The sequence below is a fragment of the Nyctereutes procyonoides genome, unplaced genomic scaffold (assembly GCF_905146905.1).
Source record: "Nyctereutes procyonoides isolate TBG_1078 unplaced genomic scaffold, NYPRO_anot_genome, whole genome shotgun sequence".
NCBI lineage: Eukaryota > Metazoa > Chordata > Mammalia > Carnivora > Canidae > Nyctereutes > Nyctereutes procyonoides.
Genome location: NW_026575159.1, coordinates 26,572,727 through 26,590,513, shown reverse-complemented (window position 1 = coordinate 26,590,513; position 17,787 = coordinate 26,572,727). Strand labels below are relative to the sequence as shown.

General features: G+C 44.3%; 1 pseudogene; it reads right to left on the bottom strand.

The window, feature by feature from the left end:
* Positions 1-14,895: 14,895 nt before the first annotated feature.
* LOC129502635 (microtubule-associated protein RP/EB family member 1-like) lies at positions 14,896-15,705 on the bottom strand (annotated as a pseudogene).
* Positions 15,706-17,787: the final 2,082 nt, after the last annotated feature.

The following is a 17,787-nucleotide window of genomic DNA, read 5'->3' as shown; positions in this document are numbered from 1 at the left end:
TTTCCCAGACATTGTTTTGAAAACCACTGTGAAAGGCCACAGAGAAGCACTGAGGGTTTTGAGCAGAGATGGATGTGTGTGCTGGGGTTCTCTTGGTGGTGCTGGAGGAAGTGCCTGCCTTCAGCTTGCCAGGCCAAGAAGTCTGTGGTGGTTATATACCGTGGGCTGAAAGTTTGTGATCCTGAAAAATTCATGTTGAAATCTAATGCCCCATATGACGACATTTGGAGGTGGGGCATTTGGAAGGGGATTAGATTATGAGGGTAAAGCTCTCAGGAATGGGGTGAGTGCTGTCACCCCTTTCACTATGTGTGCACACAGTAAGAAGACAGCCATCCACAAACCAGGAAGCCACAAGACAGTCAATCAGCCGGCACCACGATCTTGGAGTTGCTAGTCTCCAGAACTGTGAGAAACACATTTCCTATTTATAAGCCACCCACCAGTTTATAGCACTTTTATTAGAGCAGTCCGAAGAAACTGAGGCATTATGACCACAGGAGATGGAGAAAGGAAAGCCAGCAGGGTGAGGCCTGATGGGGAGAGAAGAAGCTGTCAGGTGAGGCTTAATGGGGAGAGGAGAGAGGCTGGCAGGTGAGGCCTGATGAGGAGAGGAGAGGCCACCACATATAAAGTCTGAGCTCAAGTTAGTTAACTCCTTCCCAAACCCACTAGAAATTTATTCGTAAAATGGATTTTACACAGAGCACACCCATTCTTAGGGAGACTAATGGGCCGTAAACAAATCATAGTGATAGATGAGTAGATATCAACGGACTACATTATAAGGAGAAAACTAGCTTCCTGTCTAGGAGGCCAGATTACAAGTGGATTTGTGGGTCCTGGCCTTTGTTTTTTCTTTTCCCAGGAGGAAGATGATCACTGGAAAATGAACTATTCGCAAGAGTTTGGTGGACATTCATCGACTCATCCACTTTGTTGCCCTAGGAACTCTGTAGTGTGTGTGTGTGTGTGTGTGTGTGTGTGTGTGCATACAGAGCACACACCAGGATGATAAAGGCAGAGAACTTGCACTAAAGTTGCCCATGGATCTAGCTGGGAAGACAAACACATCAATAGCAACTGAGTACGAGGAAAAAGTGTTCTAATACAAGTAGGACTCAAGCCATCCAGAGAAGAGCACAATCCCTCCTTCCATTTTCTAGAAACTGTATTTCTGTTGGGAAATGGTCATATCTGATTCCTGGTACAGCCCTTGGCAGGAAGTGGTGGTGTTTTCAAATGAAGTCATTAACAGAAATCCAATAGCAAGGGATTTCCAGTGAAGTAGATAATGCAGAAACTACTTATGTGTGATGACTAAGCATGCTCCACAGTATTGGAACCTATGTTAGCCTACTGGGGCTGTCACAAAAATACCACAAACAGGACAGTTTAAACTCATAAATGCATTTTCTCACAATTCTGGAGGCCAGAAGTCTAAGATCAAGATGTTGACAGGCTGAGTTTCTTCTGAGGCCTCTCCTGTTGGCTTGCAGATGGCTGCCTTCCTCTTGTGTCTTCACATGGTCATTACTCTGTGTCTGTGTCTTAATCTCTTCTCATAAAGACACCAGCCATATTGAATTCATGACCTAATTAGTTTAATGACATCTTTGAAGATTTTATATCTAAATACAGTCATATCTTGAGGCCCTGGGGTTAGGAACTCAACACATGAATTTTGAGGAAACACAACACAGCCCATGAAAAAATCCATATTGTGTACATGCTAAAGTTGAGATGGTGGAAGCAGGATCACTGCTTTGATTGGATGAGAATCAGAACATTTGTGAAAAGATAAGCCAGAGTGATGGTATAAACCTAACTGCAAAGGGGCACCACTAGAGGTGTCTTGCTTAGCACCCATTGCTGAGCTATGGGCTTGGTTAATGCTATGGTGTCCTACATCAGGACCCCCACAGGACCCCCACTTTTTACTCTTAGTCAATTGTTGGAGTGAGATGCCTTGGATTTCAATGTGGCCAATCATGTCATCCACCTTGATTGTGGAAAAAAGCTCTACCGAGGCAGCCTGAGATCACACAACTGCCTTCACCACCTGGGTTGCCTTCCTTATTGACTGAACATGAAGTACACTAAAATCCAAAGTTGTTCTCCACACGTATTCTAAGTTGTATCTCCCCTAGGCTTTACAATTACATGCGGGGACTCCTTTTCTGCTTCCACCTTTTCCTTTCTTCCAGAACCCACTAGAACCTAGAATCAACTAGAACTCTCCAGAACCTAGTGCAGGCATTGAGTTAAGCAACCTTCTAGCATTCACAGCATCTCCAAATAGGATACTATTCAGCTTCTTCTCTTTATCCCTTGATACAGAATAATGGAAATACTTGCTTTCCTATAACTCCCAGCCACTGGCCCTAGTTCTGCCACTTGATAAATCAGAGTCACAACTGCCTCCCATTGTCCTTCCAAGGTTTGAAATGAAATTTGGTTCTCTACCGACATCACCGTGCAGATTCTTCTAAGGCCTCCTACCCCTGCCATCCTTTCTTCCGTCTTCCTACCAATCCTTCTTTACATATCTATTAATCAGGATTTGTCCCAAAAACTCAAACTGCCACCTGAAATAACATGTCATTAAACCAGATGCTCCATGAGGGCAGGAGCCATGTCTAGCTTGGTTGCCACTGTATCCCTCAGACCTCGCACTGTGCCCAACCCACACAGGAGCTTAGTTAATATTGTTAACTGGAGGCAGAAAAGAAGGCAGGCCAGTCATTTCTGCCCTCCAGGAGCTTACTATACAGTAAAGACAGAGTGGGGAAAGAGACCATTTAGTGTGGTAGGCCTACAATGGACGTGTGTACAGAGGACGGTAGTGTACCACGGAAAACACACATAGATCTACCCTAGGATTCCAGAAAGGGCTTTGCAGAGGAGGTGATCGTTGGGCCATTTTATTGACAACTCAAGGTTTTCCAGAAGGAAAAGTGGAATTTTAGCCAAGAAAATAGCATATGGGAAGTCCTGGAGACTCACGACATCAAATAATTAGGAAATCATGAGTGTGTCAGCATTTACTGAGCCCCTGGTATGTGCCAGGCATGCTCCCTGTGCTTCAGGTACCAGAGACTGCCGAGTGCCTGTCACTGCTCGAGTGTTTTGATTCCAAAAGCCCAGAAAGAATCAGGAAAATCCAAGTTGTATTCCCACCTTGACTTTGATCTGCTAATGACTTGTTATTCGTTATTCTTCCATTTAAAAGGCACAGTCAACCACACAGCTACTGAGTAATGCATCATAAAATAGCAAGTAAAAAAATAATTATATGTTCCTGAAATTGCTTGGTGGTTATCCTTGAAATATCAAATCATTCTGATGAATTACTTGGTAATATAACTTTTCTTTTTTAATTTCATGATAATGTTCCAATTTACTAGTCACAAAACTCCTGACATCATTGCAATCCCAGCAGGGTAGATATTTTAAGCAGTTTTGACAATATAATTATGGTGATTACATGGATATTTGTTTCCCATCAACTAAATAATAACACCTTGTCCTGAGAATCTAGGTTTCTTGGAAGAATCTCAAAGTGCTTTACCAACAAGCATTATTTTTCATGAAGGGTTTGCTCCAAGCACCCCCCCACCCCCACCCCAGGTTGAGGGGCTCACATTCCTGGTTGAGTACCAAGCCCTGTGGTAGCTGAAGGAGCTCCTGGTCAAGGTGTGGCACTCAGGAAGAGCAAGTAGTAAGATTTCTTCAGCTTTGCCTCACCGAAGGGCCTGGGATCTGGGGGTCCCTGAATTAGCCTCCACAAAGGTCAGGCCAATTCTTAGAACCTGAGTGTAGTGTAAGAGCTGGTTAAGTTCCCGTAAGGCTACTGTGTGCCAAGACCTGAGGTTGGAGCAGAAGCTTACACTAAATATATTACTCTGGCAGTAAAAGAAATAAACAAAATAACTCTTATTTAAAACTCATAGCTTCTGGGGTGCCTGGATGGCTCAACTGGTTAAATGTCTGCCTTCAGCTCAGGTCATGATCCTGGGGTTCTGTTGGGCTCCCTGCTTAGCAGGAAGCCTATTTCTCCCTCTGCTGCTCCTCCTGCTTGTGCTCTCTCTCTCTCTCTCATTCTGTCTCTCTCTCTCTCTCTCTGACAAATAAATAAATAAAATCATTTTAAAAAGTAAAATAAAATGCATAGCTCATTAGCAATTGAAGTAACACTAAGTAAAAGAAGCTTCTAATTTACTACTGAACACCTATCAAGTAAACAATAATGAGCAAATACTGTCAGGGATGGAAAGAAACATGAGTTTCACATTGCTTGATCTTTCTGGAGGAAGCCAATATGCAGTCAGGTCTATAAAACAATTTTCTTGTATTTGTAAATGACTTCAAATGAAATTAAATAGGTGTAGGTCTGAGTACATAGCCTGGGACTTAGTAGGCTAGTAAGGAAAATGTGTCTTCTTTCCTTTGGGTAATTCCTTAGCTCAATCTTCCTAGAAAGACTGAGGCACAACCTGGGAGCTCATGTTTATTCAGGGATGAAATACCAGGAGAGCAAGAGGCAGGCCTTTTAAAAAAAATCTAAATTCTATAGTTATTCAGGCATGGTGGTGAGGCAAACTGGTCAGGAGAGGACTGCCATAGTTTTTACTCAGGGTTCCCAAGAGGAAGGGAGATGCCATGTAAGGTAGAGCCACACAGAGAACTGCCAGAGTTGACCAGGAAGCAGGAGTTAGGGAAATGGGTCAAGAACCCTTATTTGGTTTCTGCAGGAAGGAATGGGTAAGGTCAGATAAGCAGGTTTAAGGTCGGCTAATTCGAGTAATTTGAGTTATTTGAGAGGGCTCTGGGACACAAGGGAGTAGAGCTTGTCTGGTACCTGGGCCTGGGGTGACCAGGGCGGCTAGACAGTGGCTGGAGTGTGAGAGCCTGATAGAGACAGAGGGGTATGGCGGTGGGTTCTGGATTGAATGGTGTGCACATAAAAGGCACACTTACCTGGGAGTCATTTACTGTGTCTAAGAACGGGTTAGCCCAGTTCGTGCCTGAAGGGTCCCAGTCAGTAAGACCCCAGATGTCAAAGTGTCAGAAACACATGGTTAATACAGTAAGAAGGAAGCTGGAGAGATAAGGGAGGAGGCAGGAAAGTACAGAGTGGCCCCTTACTGAGATACTATTACATTTTCCCAGGAACATGCAGCTGGGTTCTTGGTTGTATGAACCGGAACATGCACTGGATTGGGATGGTTTACTAGGGGTGAGAAAGAAAGGATTTCTATGCCAGCAACTTCCCAGCTCCTGTCGCATCCTGACCAAGGAGGGGGGGGATGCCCACTGGATATAAACTCCAGGTCACATCACAAGGTAGCAATGGGCAGAGGACGAGAGACTGACAGCCAGAAGACAGTGACATCTGCTCCAGGTCTGAAAAACCTAAAAGAGGAGCCCAAATGAAAGAGAAGTTTCTGTGGGCTGAGTTACAATTCTCCCCCAAATTCATATGTCCAAGTCTTAATCTCCAGTATCTCAGAATGTGACTGTATTTGGAGACAGAGTCTTAAAAGAAGTAATTATATTAAAGTGAGGTCATCAGGTTGGGTGATAATCCAGGAAGACTGAGGTCCTTACGTGAGGAGATTAGGATACAGATGGGTATGATGGGAAGACCACGTGAAGAAACAGGGTCTTCTTGGCCATCTACAGGCCAAGGAGAGAGAACTCAGAAGAAACCAGCCCTGCCAACACCTTGATCTTGGACTTCTAGCCTCTAATTCTGCAAGAAAATAAATTCTTGTTGTTTAAGCTGCTCAGTGTACAGTAGTTTGTTACGGCAGCCCTAGCAAACCAACCCAAGCCGTCCTGCAGAGCTACCACAGGGTACGCAAGACAGGGAATTTGGTACAGCAAAATAATGAGCTAATATATAGCCATTAAAATGAAAATTCTTTGGAGTAAACACACAATTGCGCACACTGATTGATGGTGAGTAAAGAAGGCAGAAGGGAAAATAGAATGTACATGTTGATTACAACAAGGTGAAATGAATGTAAATCTGTATGTTTATACAGATCAAGGAAGATTTGGAGTGATGGGAAGTTAATTCTCTTTTTCCACAAAACTGTTTTAATTAGGCTGACTGCATATTACAATTAAATATATATTATGTTCATTTAAAATGTTTTTCTTTGATCCTCTATTTCACATTGCTTATAGAAGAGAAAAAAATATGTTTGATTAAGTCATACAGCCTGGCTGGGTTTGTTGGCTCACGTGACAGCTGAATAATTTGGGGGGCTGAGAAGGATTCTGAGGCTCTGTCTAGATTCCATCACCCAGCAATTTTCTGTGAGTGGCCGGAGGGGGAAATGGCAGCACGTGCCTGCCCTGGATGATCTCCAAAGGCCTGTTCAGGTTTAACTCTGCGATTCTAAGATGGCATCTGTGAGTCTTTGCAGGTTAGAGTAGAACTGGGTTCTACGCTGCTTACTGGCTGCATAAATTAAAGAAGCCGTTTCCATGTGTGAGTCACAGAAATTCCTGCGTCCTTGTTCCAGCGCGCATCTGGACCCAGTTCTTAGATAATCCACGTTGATCCCCTGAGCAAACACCCTGCAGCCTTTTCATTAACTGGACTTTGTTTCTCATTTAGGTTCAGATTTGTCCTCGCGCAGGGATGGGGGGGGGGTCTCTCCTCACTGGGTTTCCATTCCTTCCTGGTTTGTCTCTACGCAGTTATAAAAACAAGCAAAGACAGCGAACCTGGGACCTCACACCTATCTCTCACTTAAATGTGTCTCTTGAGTTGTTTTTTTTTTATTTTTATTTATTTATGATAGTCACAGAGAGAGAGAGAGAGAGAGGCAGAGACACAGGCAGAGGGAGAAGCAGGCTCCATGCACCGGGAGCCCGATGTGGGATTCGATCCCGGGTCTCCAGGATCGCGCCCTGGGCCAAAGGCAGGCGCCAAACCGCTGCGCCACCCAGGGATCCCTTGAGTTGTTTTTTTAAAAAACAAGTCAGTGTATCATTTCTGTAGCCCTTTGGTGTCTGCAGAGCATCTCCCTGCGCCGTTGATCCTTAGGCACCAGTCCCCAGGAAAGGCAGGCAGGTCAAGTCTCCATGCCCAACCGGCACAGGTCTCATGACTCCAGGCATCACACAATGACATTCTTATCTGGCCTCGGGTCTGGCTGACCACAGCTGCTAGCTCAGGGGGCATCCTAGGGTGTTCCTTCCAAGTGTAATGACCACAGCCCAAGGCTGGTTCCATTTTCATCCTCCCCTGGGAAGCATATGCCCCATGTACCCCTTGGCTTCGTCTCTGATTCAGGACTTCTCCAGGGCCTCTCCAAGGGGAGGCTTGCCCTCCATGCCCTCAGCCTCATGGGGTTTGGGGACTAGGGCTTTCCCAGGAAGTGAGACCTGCCAGGGTTGGACAAAGGACAAGTTGGTCACCCTCCCTGGGGAAGACGTCAGCACACTTCAGGTGAGGAGGAGGCGGTGGGTGGGGCGAGCCCACTCTGCCACCTTGCAGTGTTGCCAACCATGTAGCAGGATTGCCTGCAGTTCACTCAGAAACCATGAGTCCCACCCTTCTGGTTCATTGCAGAGACTCCCCGCTCCACTGCTCTAAGGGAAGGGCTCCTCCCCAGTCCCCCACTCCATGTCCCTGCTTGTTAAGAAGCAGACACAGGATCCAACCCAGGGCTCCTGACGCTCATTGCTTGTGCCATGGCAGCTTTGATTCAATGTTGTCATCTGCTTGCACCTCCTCACTTAGGCCTTCCTAGACATTCTTCTCAACTCATCACCACTCAATTTATAAGGAAACTGAGCTAAGAGAGATGACGACAGCATGTGCTCAAGATGATACTACTTGCTAATCAGCTGGCTTCGTGTTCCCCTTGATTATCCACATGGGCTCAGTGTAGCCTCAAGGGCCCTTAAACGAGGAAGACAAGGGGCAAGCAGAGAAATCAGGGGAATGTGTGACAGCAGTAAAAGGCACTCCGTAGAGTCACACAACATTGGTGGCCCTGAAGATGGACAAAGGGGACCGTGAGCCAGGGAATGGGGTAATTTCTAGAAGCTGAAAAGGCCAAGAAACAGATCAGCTTCTAGAAAGGAAGGCAGATCTGCCAACATCTGGATTGGAGCCTGGCAAGACCCATGTCAGGTTGCTAACCTCCAGAACTATACGATAATAAATGTGTGTTGTGCTAAGTCACTGAATTTGGCACTGACAGCAACTGCCACACTAACAGTGTTTGCAAGAAAGGGAACACCAAAATATTTACATCCCTGAGCATCAGTCTGGGTCACAGTGAATATTTATAGAATGAATGGATAAAACGGGTGAGGGATGAGTCCATTCATATGTCCTATGGTGTTCTACCTATTTCTGTGGTGGAGGAGAACAAACACACATGGGCAGAACGAGAGCTGCTTCTCTATCTGTATCTCTGTCTCCACTTATATCACATCTGTACCTATGTACCTACACCTTACCGGTATCCATACCTATTTATCTAGAGATATGGATTAAAAAGTCGATAAGTCAATAGACGTATGTGCGTACAAATATGCCTCTGGCACTATACGTACATTGTTTTGTTTACTTTCCACAACACTCATCACTCATATGTAGAATGTAAGAAATAGTGCAAAGGATCAAAAGGGGAGGAGGGGAAATGGAATGGAAAAAATCAGAGAGGAAGACAAACCGAGAGAGACTCCTAACTCTGGCAAACACACTGAGGGTCACTGGAAGGCAGGTGGGTGAGGGGATGGGGTAACTGGGTGATGGGCATGAAGGAGGGCACATGATGTGATGAGCACTGGGTGTTACATGCACCTGATGAATTATTGAACTCTACATTTGAAACTAATGATGCATTATTTGTTGGCAAATTGAATTTAAATTTTCAAAAAAAGAAAAAAAATCCACAACAACATGGTGGAAAAATGAATTTTCCTGCATTTATTTATTTATTTTTATTCCCCCCACCCCGCATTTATTGCTGTGAAAACTGTGACCCCCAAAAGGCCAACGGACTCAAGTTTGCGCAGTTCGTCAGAGCTGGTCCTCGGAAGGGCGCAGAACAACAGTGGAAGCTCCCTGGGCTGTTGGGCAGGGCCTCTCCCCACAGCCTCTCTCCCTGCTTCCTCTCCACATCACCCAAACACCATGACCCAGATCCTCAGGCTGATTTGAGTTTTGAAGAATTCTCTTTGAAAAGTTCTCACACCGGATATTTTTATAGAGACCTGGTGGAATGATTCTCACAATTGACTTGTCAGCCTTGATAGATAGATAGTGTTCTCTACAGTCCCAGCTGAAAGGGGGGAGGGGGAAGGTTATTTTATGTGCTGACTAAATTTGTAAGCAGGGATCTAATTAAAACATGTCAAAAGCAAAACTCTGATTAAAGAATGCTGTATGAAAGTTGTGTCTACTTGAATGAATCAAGCATAAATAAAGGGAATGAAGATTTATTCCAGAGAAATAGGAAGAAAGGGTGGGGGGAGTGGAAAGAAGAGTGCCTGGTGCTGGAGTTATTTGAAGCCATGGGTATCTGCGGGCAGATTCTTATTAAAAGGTTTTGAGGATGGAAAAAAAAATAACACTACTTTTCCCTAAAGGTTGAGAGAGCAATAAGAGGAAAGCAATTTCTGTTTGGTGAGATCCATTTCACACACGACTCAGGGAAAGAAGAATCAGGTGTGCTGCAGAGTCACACTGGGTATGTGCTGGAAATTGCGGGTTGCCCTTGACTCCTAGAGCATCTGTCCCCAGCTGAAGCAGGTGGGGAGGGGCCAGCCCCTAAAGTGACAGCAGTGCCAGAGGACTTACCAAGGAGGCATGTTCCCACAACCCCGGCCCTCCTGTCATTCTAGAAGACTCTAAAACCCAGTTAGTGTTTACTGCTCAGTTCCGATTGTCCAGAGCTGGTGCTAGAAGCTTTCAAATGCATAGTTTAATTTAGGAAACCGTATCAGCAACCCTGTTAAGTAAGCATCACTATCCTCAGTTTAAGGAAACAAGCTCAGAGAAGGGGAGCGTGATGGTAGGCTCCAAAGATACCCACGCCTAATCCCTGGAACCTGTGAATATTACCCAACATGGCAGGTGTGATTAGGTTAAGGATTCTAGGTGGGGAGATTCTCCTGGATTATCTGGGTGGCTCCTAAATGTAATCATAGGGTCCTTAAAGAGGGAATTGGAGGGAGATCTGTTGGTAGAGGAAATAGTGAGATGAATGCCAGAACCCGTGTTCCCCCGATGCGATCGCCCTCAGGATCTGATCCCTTTCCCTGCCCTCCCATCCCCAGACTAGTGTCTGCGCCTTCCTAAGAATCCTATCGGCCGGTCCGCAAGACTTATCCTACTCTCTTAATGATTTTCCATCCTCTGATACCCACCTTCCCCTACTTGTTGGCTATAAAATCCCTACTTTTCCGTGTTGTATTCAGAGATGAGCCCAATCTCTTTTCCTTACTGCAAAACCCCATTTCAGTGGTCCCTATAGCTCCTGAGATAATCCTAAATATAGGAGAGCCTTAGCATAAGTGTCATGAATAATTTCCCTTAACCCTGGCCGTGTTAGTTTCCTGTGGCTGCTGTAACAAAGTACAAACTGGGTTACAACAAAAGCACAACAAAAGTGTATTGGCTCACAGTTCTGAAGGCTACAAGTCCTAAAGCAAGGTGCTAGTAGGACACACACCCGCTGAAATCTGAAAGGGAGAAGCTTTGCCTCCTCTGGCTTCTAGTGTTTGCCAGTGATCCTTGACATTCCTTGGCTAGTAGATGCATCACACTGATGTCTGCTTGTCACGTGTTCATCTTTTTCCTGTGTATCTCTGTGTCTTTTCTCTGTTTTCTTTTTCTTTTAAGATTTTATTTATTTATTCATGAGAGATACACAGAAAGAGAGAGCGAGGCAGAGACACAGGCCGAGGGAGAAGCAGGCTCCATGCAGGGACCCCGACATGGGACTCGATCCCATGTCTCCAGGATCACGCCCTGGGCCAAAGGCAGCGCTAAACCACTGGGCCACTGGGGCTGCCCTCTTCTCTGTTTTCTGTAAGGACACTTGTCATGCTGGACTAAGGGCCCGCTGTACTTCTGTATGGCCTCATCTACATCTCACTCATTGCACCTGCAAAGAACCTACTTCCAAACAAGATCCTACAGAAGCACTGCATGGGGGAGTTAGAACTTCAATGCATCTTTCTGAGGACACCATTCAGCCTGTAACCCTTGCGAAAGCCATTTAGCTAGTAGATGGCAGTGATGGGCTTAAATACAGCTCTGGTTCTTTTCCCTTCACCAGACTTGATGCAGGCTCTTTGTGAATAGTGTGCCAACGAGGCTCATGGCTCTTCAGTGGCTCCCTAAGAGTTTCCAGCAGATTTCCTGGCGCTTTAAGTGTCCCAGGTACCTTCACTTGGGAATACTATTTTGCTCTACTAAGCTCAAGCTAGCGGGAGCTCTCTTTGCAAGTCACTTATTCTCATTCCAAAAGGCTTAGATGCTTTATTTTCATTCCTTTCAGCATGAAATTATTCTCCAAAGTGCAGAAGAAGGGACCTTTTATTGAAATGGATCAGTTTCTACCTGGAAATTGTGACATCTATTGCCCTTTTGGACAATCTCTGCTGTGAAATAACTATTTTTATCTTAGAGCCCATTCTTTTAAAATTGTGCTGTTGACATTTTTCTTATTCATTAGTAAAAGCTCTTTCTGTATTAATCTTCTGTCATGAAAGTTGCAAATATTTCCCCCATTCTATCATAGATCTTTGACTTTGTTTTATACTCTCTTCTCATGCAAAAGTCTTAACTCTTTTAGGATCTATGTGTATTCTTTCCTTCCTTACCTAGAGCCTTCTGTCTTGCTTGAAAAGTCCTCTCAGACCCCTTCTGACACATACGCCCTCCTAAATTTCTCACTGGTTTTGATTTCTCTGAATTGTTTTTACTGTTATGCTGAAACAGAATATGCAAATTATCAGGATATTGGTGGGTCCACTCACCATGTCAACTGTGCTAAAGTCTGTGTACTGGATCTGTGTGCTCCTGTATAATTACTGGATTTCACAGAAGTTACTATACTCTTAAATCCATAATATTCAACCCTTAGGTGTTATTGAAACCCTGGGCAAATTGAAGTGAAATGCTCTGGGAGAGAAGAGACAGGCAATCATTGTGCTTCTCTTCTCTACTCCTACTTCCCTTTGGTAAAGCTGAAGATGCGCTGTTTGATAAATCTACACAACTATATATACATACACGTGTATATATGTACATATGCCTCAGAGACTGCTACATGTTCACCAAAACACATACTTTTCCCACACCAGAGGGTTGGAGATAACCCCCATTGAAGATTTTGGGGACTGCCACATTGGCGAAATTGTGTAAAATTAGGTGTCTAACCATCTGGGGCATGTGAAGATCTGCCCTCCAGGCTATAGGGCAAGTTGTTACATGTAGAGCTCCCTACGCATAAAAGATGGGCACAGTGTTTGTTGGGACTCTTTAGATTTGGAAGACAGCACATACTACATTTGGGAGTACAGCTCCCACAGTTTATTGATAACTAGGAAGCCTGCCAGTTTTGACTGGGGCCAAAAAAGAATACTCTGCAACAGGTTCAGGCTTCAGTAAAAATTGCTCTGACACGGAGCTATATGATCAGGCATATCTTCTGGTGAAAGATATATTCAGGTAGATAAGGATGCTGCGTGGAGCACCTGGCAATCTCAATAAAAAGCCATGGAGCAGACCTCTAAGTTTCTGGATCAAAGATACACTTCTATCATAGATAATTATATGCTGTTCAAAAAAGCAAGTCTGGCCATGCTTCTGAATCTTAATGAAGGCTGAGTGTCTGACACGGGACATCAAGTGACTTTGCAACTGGAACCGTCCATCAAGAGCGAGGTATTGTCAGAGCTACCAGGTTATAAGGTTAGGCAAGCATAGTAACAACTCATCATAAGATAAAAATGGTCCATGCTAGATCAAGCCCAGGCAGATCTGGGAGGCATGGGTGAATTATATGAATCCATGACCCAGACCCTGTCACATACCGCTGTTGCACGAGAGCCTCTCCCACCACTCACATAAATGGCCTCTTATGAGGTTCCCTATGACAGTGATGGAGAAGGAAAACCCCAGTCCAGGTTCTTAAATGGCCCGTCGCAATTTGTTAGTATACTGACCATCCTCCAATCTCACTCAGGAATGTGTCCATGAAAGAGAGAGGTAGGAAAGTATCTCAGGGATATGTCCATGAAAGACAGAGGTAGGAAAGTATCTCCACGTATGGGGTTTGAACAGATTTGTTCATCCACTTTAAATGGACATAGAAGGAGTCTGAGGAAAGGATATGTATAGGAATGAATAGCTTAACTGCCTGGTCAGGGACCTAAAAAGAACTTGGTTGGAAGATGGGAGACAAGGGAATTAAGGGGAGAACCATGCAGATAGTCCTATAAGAATGAATACGAAAAACATTGGTCCTGTTGGGCCTGTCACCATCACCTCCAGAAAATCTCTTGAGCAATTTTTTCCTTCCAAACCTCCCAAACCTCTCCAGCTGTTGGCTCTCCTGGACCAGTGGTCTTAAATTCCAATAGAAGGATGTATCTGTTAAACAACATATGAAGGGCTCTACCAAGCCAATGGTTATGGTTGATGGCTAGTTAGCTTCACATGCTGATAGACCACAGCAGGGAAAATTACTACGCTTGCAAGAACAAATGACATGAGGTGCTAGGGCTACTGCTTATACTGGGAGCAGAGGCACATAAGTATGGAACTCAGCAGATTCACTGAGGTGCTCCTTGGGGCTTCCATGCCCACTGGTAACTGCAAGTGGAAACACATTAGCCGTGGCATGACAAAAGCATTGTAACCAGGGGCTCGGATACCTCAGTGATGAAGTTCTGAGTTAACCCACTGGGAAAGCAACTTACATCAGCAGAAATATTGGCCAAGGCAGAGAACAATCTCAAATGAGTGTTAGAGGAGGGAGATGACAAATATGCAAGAATATGCCACAATGCAGAGTCAGTGACAGAAAAACGTAGATTTTCTGTGTGGCGAGAGTGGATCTGAGTGGTGCATGAGATGGACTGTAGCAGGTGCACTGCTCATGGCCTCTTTGGATGACTCAGAGGCCTACAAAGCTTTACGGACAATCTCTTCCCTGCAAGACCTTCTTCCTTTAGCATCTATATCTCTGTCTGAGAGCTTTCTCTGGCTACAGGAGCTTGCCAGGCTGAACCTGACTGTACATGTCAGAGAACTAATGTCCGCCAGAAGCAAGCATCAAGTGATAGTGGGCAGTAGTTAGGGAAATGTGCTATTTCAGCTCTCAAAGGATTTTCAGCAAGCTGAGCCTCAGAAGCCAGCAGTAGTCAACTACTCAATTGCGCATTCTTTTGTTTTTTTTTAAGTATTTATTTATTTATTTATTTATTTATTTATTTCTCTTAAGGCATTTATTTATTAAAACGTTCTCTGCCAAGATTTCACATTAGCTAAAATTCAAATCTGTCTTTACATTTCTCTACTGAGGACTCCACCTCGGTGTGTGACATAAAAGCACCTTCTCCAGCAGTGAGTGTTACCAGTGTCCACACAGTGAGCCCCATGGTCAGCCTCTGTGTTCCCAGGTGACCCAACTAGATGTTAATACTGCTCTGCTACAGGGTAAAAGCTCCTAACTCAAACCCATTGGAAAAGGGGTGAAACTTCTGCAAAGTGCACTTTAAGAAGAGGTTCTGTTTGCTTATGAAAAGAAACCAGTGAGTCCTCTAAGAATAATAAAAGGGGTATTTTACAGTTAAGCACATGATTTGGAGTGAAGAATTCAGATGTTGCTCTGCTGCTCCAGGCTGTTAATACTCTTCCTGTTCCCCCTGTGGGCCCCCTTCATCAGGTATCACAAAGCCTTCATCTGTGGCATAGAGAATGTCCACGATCCTCTGCAATACAGGGTTGTTTTCCCCTTCGTTCTCCTGGCAAATCAATTCAATGTTTCTTAGCTTTCCAAAGTAGAAATCTCTTTCTTTCTCCAAGTCTTCGACAGTAAGTTTCAATACATTGACCTGCTGCATCAATTCAGCTGCTTCATCATCCCCGTTGCCCACACCCGGATTCTTTCGCACCACACCCGGGCCAGCCTTAGGGGTTGCAGTAGTTCTGTGTGTTGCAGTGGGCCTCTGTGGAGCTGCCCTGCTAGAGCTGAGAGGTTTCTTCTGTTTGTTCAGAGCTGGAGCAACAAGGAAGAGAACCACCGCAGTTTTTTTGACCTTGTCTGGCAGCTACAGGGTCATAGTCTTTTCCATTACAGTTTGCATCAAAAAACTTCTTGAACCACTGAACAAATTCAAATTTGTCCTGAAAATTTCCTTTTACTAATTTGTCCACAGGAATTGTTTTGTCAACACCCATTCACTTAAAACTTGCTTGTAGTATTTTGAAGTTCTGGATGTATTCATGCTCTAGTTTAGCCTGGAATTTCACTTTCTTCAAGGCAAAGGAGCCAGGGAATAGCATGTCCATAAACTGACAATAGGCAACCCCTGAACACAACTGTTCAATCTTTGTCAGGTTCAGCTGTAGAGACTCATTGATCCAGGCCAGCATGTCATGTCAGGATTTAGGCTATCACTGGTGACGGTCATTGAGTGTATTTTCACTGCCATCTTCAGCTCTCGGTGGGACCGTGTCCACTGCCTGTGCCCAGCTTCGGTTCTGTCTTTGTCTCGTTTCTTATTTATTTATTCATGAGGGAGGGAGTAGACGGGAGAAGCAGAAGGAGAGGGAGAAATACAATCTCAGGTAGACTCCCTGCTGAGCATGGGACCCAAGGCAGGGCTTGATATCACAACCTTGAGATCATAGTCTGAGCTGAAATCAAGAGTCAGATGCTTAACCGACTGAGCCATCCAGGTGCCCCTCAACTGCACACTCTTTATTGTCTTTTCTTCACTCTGTCCCCCTTTCACATTCCATCACTGTGCTTCCCAGAATCTCCTTCCACATACACTCTGTGCACCAAATCCTAATCTTAAGAACTCCCAGCTAAGGCAGTCAATGGACAATACATACTAGTTTTTTCTCCTGTACATGTTAGAGGGATTTATTCTAGCTTATTTACGATTTAGAAACAAAGACAAGTTGACGACATTTTAGATGCTATCAAATTCTAAACCTTAATAAGTATTGGAGAGGCTAAAAGAACAGAGAAGAATGAAAGTTTTGGGAAGCAAATGAGATGAGATTTAATATAGATAAATGTAAGATAATGCACCTGGGGAAAGTCATAATCAGTATTAATTTAAAGTGGGAGCTTGCAATTTGTGAAACAATCATACCAACAAAAAGATGGGGATAATAATGTGTAATAAATTATGAATCGAGAAATGTGCTGCTCATTAGAAAGATAAAGTCGCCATCTTTCAGGGTGTAGATAAAATGTAATCAGACATGATTATGTCATTCCATGCACGACCTTTCCTGAGACAGAGCTAGAAATCAAGGTGGGTAGGTCAAGGTAGAGAAAGGAAGCAAAGTTAGGACTGAGACATGGAATCCAACTGAGTTTGTGAGGATTTCTGGGCTAATGGGGTTGAGAGCAAAAGCATATGCATTTGCTTATTTCTCTTTCATTCGATGAAGAAGGGTGTGCTGAGCAGAAGGAATTATATGAACAAATGCACAGAAATGTGTAGTAGAATGAGATGCATAACAATCACTTGTAACAACCTACCCAATATTCACGATTCCTTTCCTCCTTGATTGTCAAAGCAGGTTTGTTTGGAAGCCACAGAACCAGGCTGAGTGAGATACTCCCTTTTCCCTGCTTCCATTGCAGCTCAGCGGAGCCAGGTCACAGGTTTTGCTCCATAAGAATTAGAATTCTTTCTTCTGGTAACAATTGTTTTCCCTGATAAAAGGCAAGTAAGCACTTTCCCTCTACCCCTTTTTCTTGGCTTAAACAATGGTGGCACCCATCTTGTGATCGCAAAGGAAAGACGGAAACTCCATCCTTCAGATTTCAACCTATTCAGACAGGCTTCCCTGACCACCTCCATGTGTACCCCATCCCACTCTACTTTATCCCTTCCTTTGTTTAATTACCTCACTGAATGTCTTCCAACCAGTAATAATTTCATTCATCTTTTAGTACATTTACTGTGTGCATGTTTCTCTCTCCCATTAAAGTATAAGCAGCAACTTGAGGCCAGGGGTGGTGTTAGGCACAGAGCAGAGCTCAATGAACAGCCGTTAAATATTCAAACTCTTAGAAGACAGGACCTCTTGTTTCTGAGCCTCCCCCCGCCCCTTCCTGGTTCAGCACCGAGGACTGGCTGTCTTGTGGGAAGCTAGGCTTTATGACTTGCCTTTGCCCCCTCACAGCTGAGGGACCTCCACGTTTCTAACTATAGAGTGAGGATGAAGGGACCTGATCATCTCCTATAGTTTTTTTTTTTTAATTTTGTTAGTTAACATATGGTGCAATATTGGTTGCTGGAGTAGAATTCAGTGATTCATCACTTACATACAACACCTAGTGCTCATCACAAGTGCCCTTGTTAATCCCTATCCCCCATCTAGGTCATCCTCCACCCACTTCCCTCCATCAACCCTCAGTTTCTCTATCGTTAAGAATCTCTTACAACTTGTTTCGCTCTCTCCCTTTTCTCTTTTCTCCCTACCCATATGTTCATCTGTTTTCTTACTTAAATTCCATATATGAATGAGATCATATGGTATTTATCTTT